Below are 6,216 nucleotides of genomic sequence, written 5' to 3' on the forward strand. Positions count from 1 at the left end.
GAGTTGTGCAGGTATTTACTTGCTTTTAGCTTCTAAGTTTCCCCCTACATATTATAGTTCTGTCTTGTCTAGCTCATTCAATACCCACTACATCACATGTATTGAAGAAAGCTTTGGCAAAAATGTTTCTTTTCTTGGGTATTTTTGCCAGCCCCCCCGCCCTCTCCCGCTGTCACCCTTTCACTCTCCCCTGACAGGATCTAAAGTGTCGGGCTTGATTTCAGCCAGCAGCGCTCAATATGCGACAAACTGCCGTTTAAAGGCCCACTGCATTATTGATGAGACCAGATGCGCTGACTGTCACTTCACACCCTCCTCTCTCTCCATTTCAGGCTGTTCCTCTCTGCCGCTCGGCCCCTCCTGACCACTTTGTTAATTGTCTTAATAGCTCGACAGCTCATCTCGCCTTACCTCTCTCTAACAGTTGGCACCTAACCTCTGCTCTTTGGTGCTCTCAGATTTAGTGGTCAAGTGTACCGGATTTTGATTGAATGAGTAAATATAAGCCTGTCTGTATTTAACAATTTTTGGAAAGCTGAATGGCATCGATCTTTGATTAAGTGTTTACATCCTCTCTGGTTTTTCTGTAGTCCTTATATTTAGAGTACAACTCCTTGAAGTGAGCGGATGCATCTTGCATTCACTCATAAAATCGAATTTTTCACTATAGCCTAAATTTTCCTTCCTGCTAAAGTACTCTGTCGTCCTAACATCTTGATGTCTCACATTTCATACCTAACGTTACATGACATGTTACTACTCCCACTGTCAACTTTAGCGCGCCTGCGGCCAGCACCTGTGAAGTATCTGTGTGTGGGCAACAAGGCCTCACTAATTTACAGCTCTCAGGTGCAGCCTGCTGGGTGAGAAGGAGGAGAATCAGTCTGAGCCCTGAATTTGAAATGCAGTGAACTTTTATGACCTTTCTGTAATGGTTTGCTCTGTCGCTTCAGGCAAATCTTGACTTCCACTAAAATTTTGAGAGAGATCATGTAGCAGGAGCTGGAAGGTTTTGCATAGGCAGGTGAAGGCATAAGGAAACAGGGCTGCTTAGGGCCCCGTGGCCACCAGGAGGCCCCTAAATGAGTCATCTCCTCACTAATTTCATAGTTTAGATACTGAACTAAAATAATCTTTATTATAGATTTTCTGTTTTGCACTTTAAAGAAAAGCAAACCGTTAAATACACAATATTATAAGCTAACTAATAACTATCTTTAGCATTTTAGCATGAAAGCTCATTCTTTATCTTGGGTACATACATAATCTGATGGTACTATCTTGTCCCTGGGTGTAATGACTTTAGGTGATATGTAGTTAAATCAAACTAGATATAAAACAATAGGTAGAAGCAATGACATCCTATCAAGGTTTTGTCTTCACTCAACATTCATGATGATTACAGTGGGGGTGCAGATTGAGAATGGAATATAAAGATGATATCTGTTTTCTCTGCATAGAGGGGAAAAAAGGAGGTTTTGCACTGTAAAAATCACCCAAATCTGTTTAAACCGCCTGATTCATACATGGCTTTGTACTTAATATTTCACTGGCACCTGATCTCACAGGAATTTTATACTGTGTTGCTACGGTAATTAAATATCAATATTTCACAATATTTTTGCCAAAAGATCTCTCATTTGGTTTTTTTTAATGATGGTGGTGGAGAGTGCTGCTTCACACGTCGGTCTAAAATTTCCCTCGGGTGGTCAATTAGGTCGAGATCTGGTTGACTATGAAGGTCATACATCATTTTCATCTAATCAAACCATTCGTTGACCCCTCCAATTCTGTAAGCATATCTAATTTGTCATCTGTCTGTATTTTGTGTCTGCCATTTTGGTTGCTTTGCAGCCTAATAATGCTGAATTATAAAGGTGCCCAAATCAGCACGGCCCATGCCTGGTAGTGCAGCATCCTGTTGACCAACGGATCCCCAGTTCAGTTTCTGATATCACATCAAGCCAAGTGAGCAACTACTTGGGGCCCGGTGGACACATCTGGATTACCATATAAATCCTTTGTAGGTCCTCAAACAGTCTTGGACCAACCTTGTGCTTGTGAAATGGAACAGCTTTGAATTATGACTGCCACATTAAGCACACAGACTGTCCTCAGTTTACTGTTTGACATGACCAGTGCAGCATCCTAGGACAAAGTGCTGTCAAATAGCTGGTGGGTCTGTTTGAAGATGCCTGCGATAAAAACAACTTTGGGGACCTCATTTGTTGGGTATCATCATGCGCTTTTCTCATGTTACTTCACTCATCTCAAAGACACTTCATGAATTCCTCTCCCTCCAGATTTTGGGGGGGGGGGGGGGGGCGAGTGATCCATGAGCAGGAAGGCAGATGTTTTATTCAGTAGGTAAGCGATAAGAGGGGGGAAGTGTGATTATGATAGCGATCGGTCATGCATCGATACTGAACCCTCCCGGCAACGCGACACCCTGCAGCGCATCGATCGGGGCCAGGTAACCGGAGCCTCCGCCGCAGTTTGTTTTCAAGCAGAGCCGCGGTCCGGGTGTCAGAGTCGGCCAAGGCCAGGTGGAGAGAGTGGAGGTGCAGGAGGAAAGGGTATCAGCCTCGGCTTCGTAAACACACAAACAGTGCCTTCACTCATCTCTCTGCCTTTAAGTGTGAATGACAGTAGCTGCAATGAGACGTTCAATGGCAGCTAAAACAAGAGGGATCGGGTGTATCGAGCTGCTGCGTGTGACCCGGGCCTATTTACAAACAATCACTGCTGTAGTGGGATAGAAAGTGGGCTAAACTAGTATCAGGTGTGCTGATTTTTTAAAATTATGTTTCATCCTACATTTCATATCGGCTACTAACATCTACTAGGAGATAATGACTGTTATTAGCCTACATGTCTGTGTAATCAGTGTTGATGTTACAGGCCTAGGGCCATATTTTCCATCATGAGTCCAAATGTCCCCAGCAAATCCCACCCAACTAAAAAACAAATGGCTGCCCACTAAAATCATTGTAGCTTTTTTTTTTTTTTTTTTTTAATTGTATTGTATCACTTTTTCTGCAAATTATTATGTTGAGCTTGACAGTTCATTCTTTACATTGGTAACAGCTGGAAAAACAGTCTCAGCTCAATGTCCACTAGCTCACTCTGAGCTTTTGACCATATCACACTGTCTTCGTCAGCAAGAGTTTGTTGTCATGGCTCCACCTTATGAATGTTAGAAATGTTCAATATTCTTAATCATATTGAAGACTTTTCATCCATGCCATCTCTTTAAGTGATTTGCCTAAAAACAGATAAATTGTCAGATATTTAAACCAAAAGAAATATCAGAATCAGGCTAAAAAAAAAAAAATCACAATTTGTAACATGTATGATTATGTGTGCAAGAGAAGAATGTACACGACTGCTGAAGTCATGTAAAACCCCAATTTCCCTACATTTAGGAATTTAGGATAACAATATCTTCTTCTTGAGGAAAGGTGGCATCATAAACTTCTGTAATCTGACCTGTTAGTTACAGATTCAACTACAACCATCTCTGCTGTTTTTGATGTTGAAACAAAAATGGAACATCACACAGAGAAAGTTTCCAGTAAACTGCAAAGTGTGAGCGACACCTGTCTGTAATATATTAGGGGTATAATGCCATCTAGTGGATTATAAAAGTAATATACCTATATGACAAGCCATTTTAATTTAATTATACAGCATGTCCTGAAAACTGAAACACATTTACTGGGTCTTGAAAGCAACACCTAATCTAAAGATATCTCATATGACATGCAGGTCATTAGTTGGCCTTTTTCATTTTGATCTTTATCATGGATATGTGTCACCAGCAAATTTACCTTTCATTTGATAAGTAGCACAATGCTCTGGTATAGAGATGAAAACAGAGGTTTAAGTTCTTAATTCAGAAAATTGCTCAAGTTTATTTCGTATTCTCCACTATGAGGTCAGAAACCTGGTTACTTTTTTGGTGTCTAATGGTCCCAATTTGCCCTGTGAGGAGGAGTTCAAGGCCTACGTACATTTCAGGACATGTCACTTGGACTCTCTCTAAAATCCTACTGTTGCCCTTTGCTTAGCTGGCCTCCAGCCCAGACCTCTTAGTGAATAGTTGTGTCTCACTCCCGTTTGCAAATTTTACCCTCCTCCAGTCACATTCCTTCCCTGTAAAAAAAAAAAAAGAGATAGAGTGAGAGTTAAAATACTTTACACATTGAATTTTATGTCCTTGAAAATTCTACCAAACTCTGGGATAGTTAATACTAAATCTCAGTCTCAGGATCCAGACTGACACATTTTTTCCTTGGTTAAAGCTGAGTTGTATTATTCTCTTTCTCCATCTGCTATTCAAACAACAGTGCAGGCTGAGGCTTTCAGACGCTGCCTCAGGACTGTATTCTTCAACAAGTCCTGGGCTCTCTGATATAAGATGTAGTAGATGTGCAGTCTGTTTACATAATAACCTCTCTGCAGACTCACAGGCATAGAGAGAAACGCAGAAGTGTAATTCAGCCCAGCTTACCAAGCACATCCACTATGTCAAAAACATGCCGTTGTGTGCTTCTTCAGCCGCTTGTCCCCCCTTCAGACATCTCTTATTTAGTTTAAACCTTTAACAGCACCTCTGAACACTTGTTATAGCCACACTCCTCCAAGTCTCATGAGGCCTCGTTGTTGGTGTCCAGCAGGTCCTCTGTCAGGCTGCCAGCTGTGGACGGTGTCGACCGACTGACGTCAAGCTGTGGAAATAAAGCTGTGGTAGGAGGAGCGCAGGAGAAACCTAAAATTACTGCATGACTCTTTCCAATTCTTTTACGGGCTACTTTCTGGGAACAAGACTTTTTGAGGATGAGCCAACACAAATCACACAAACGCCTCGGGAGCTGTTCTTAAAAAAAACTGCAGTGACGAAAAAGAAATTGGGTTTACTTGACAGTTTGAGTGGACAGCAGAGTTAACACGGGACACGTGGCTAAAAAAAAAATAAATACCAGACTAACAGTTGCTCATAGCAGTCAGCTTGTATGTCTTGAGAGTGTGTGTGGTGAGACTAAAGGCATATTGGCTTTCTGGATGTTTACACATGCCATGCAGACGTAATGCATTCCTTTCTCATCCTTTCTTCCACTTCTGTCCCCATTAGGAAGAGGGAGTGCTTTTAGTGTGTACACTGTCTCATTGTTGAAAAGTGGGCCATGTGAGGCATCTAACTTCTTTTTCAATTCTCTGTTAACAGAATTAGAAACCATTACCTCAGCATTTCACACAGGTTATTTAAAGGATTTCTAAAAGTCCAGTGCTGTTCTTCTTCTTTTATCTAGGCTATCGTTTGAATTAAAGCCCTGCATGTTTTTTTTTTTTAAGCTATTTGATTCCAGAAACAGTGCTCATTTACTGCTACAGAGAGTCTATCTATAGAATAACCACGAAAGCAACAGTAGCTAATAGAAACCTGACGTTTTGAACCCAGGCAGCTAGTAGGGCGAGGTGGAGGGCTTGGCAGGCCTCTGGCTGGGCTGAGATGCTGCCTTCATGCGCTATTGGAAATTAAATACTTCAACTACCAATTTAGAATATGGGATATTTCTGTCCAAATATGATATTTAGGAGGGGATTTTGCATTTTGGAGCGTGTGTGTGTTTTAGCCCTGTGGTTACAGGACTTGGAGCCAGCAAGTTGTTGTGCCTGGATGTATTAAACATACGGATGAGGTATCAGAACATGTTTAGCTGTTCCTAAAATGGCGAGCAAAGTTAGGTATGGGTTCAGATGACCACTTTGGCATATGTGCAGCATCACATAATCCTAGGATATAGATGCCATGTTAAGAGAGAGAGAGAACAAGTTCTTCTTAAAATCTCATGAAATCATCAAATTGTCAGAAAAAAATTGTGCTGTCAACTACTAGTTTATTCCTCTATGTCTATTTGGGCTAGAAAGGAGCATGTGTTAATTTTCACCTCTCACTGGTAGCCTGATCATCAATTCAGACAACCATCTACTTTACTGAGTTACTTCAGAGCTGAATCAACATATCGCAGTCAAGGAAGACCATGCCTTTGAGTATGTTGTTCCTAAAGTTTGATCTTCGACAACTTCAAAATGAGCTCAAGACCCCCATGTTTTGGGAGTGCTTTGATCTTTCCACTTGTATGTCATTTTTATTTGTGACATCTGCTTCCATAGGGTGTAAGTAGATAAAGTTCTTAAAAACTTCTTTACAGT

Source organism: Seriola aureovittata, chromosome 4 (assembly GCF_021018895.1).
Source record: "Seriola aureovittata isolate HTS-2021-v1 ecotype China chromosome 4, ASM2101889v1, whole genome shotgun sequence".
In the NCBI taxonomy this organism is placed as follows: domain Eukaryota; kingdom Metazoa; phylum Chordata; class Actinopteri; order Carangiformes; family Carangidae; genus Seriola; species Seriola aureovittata.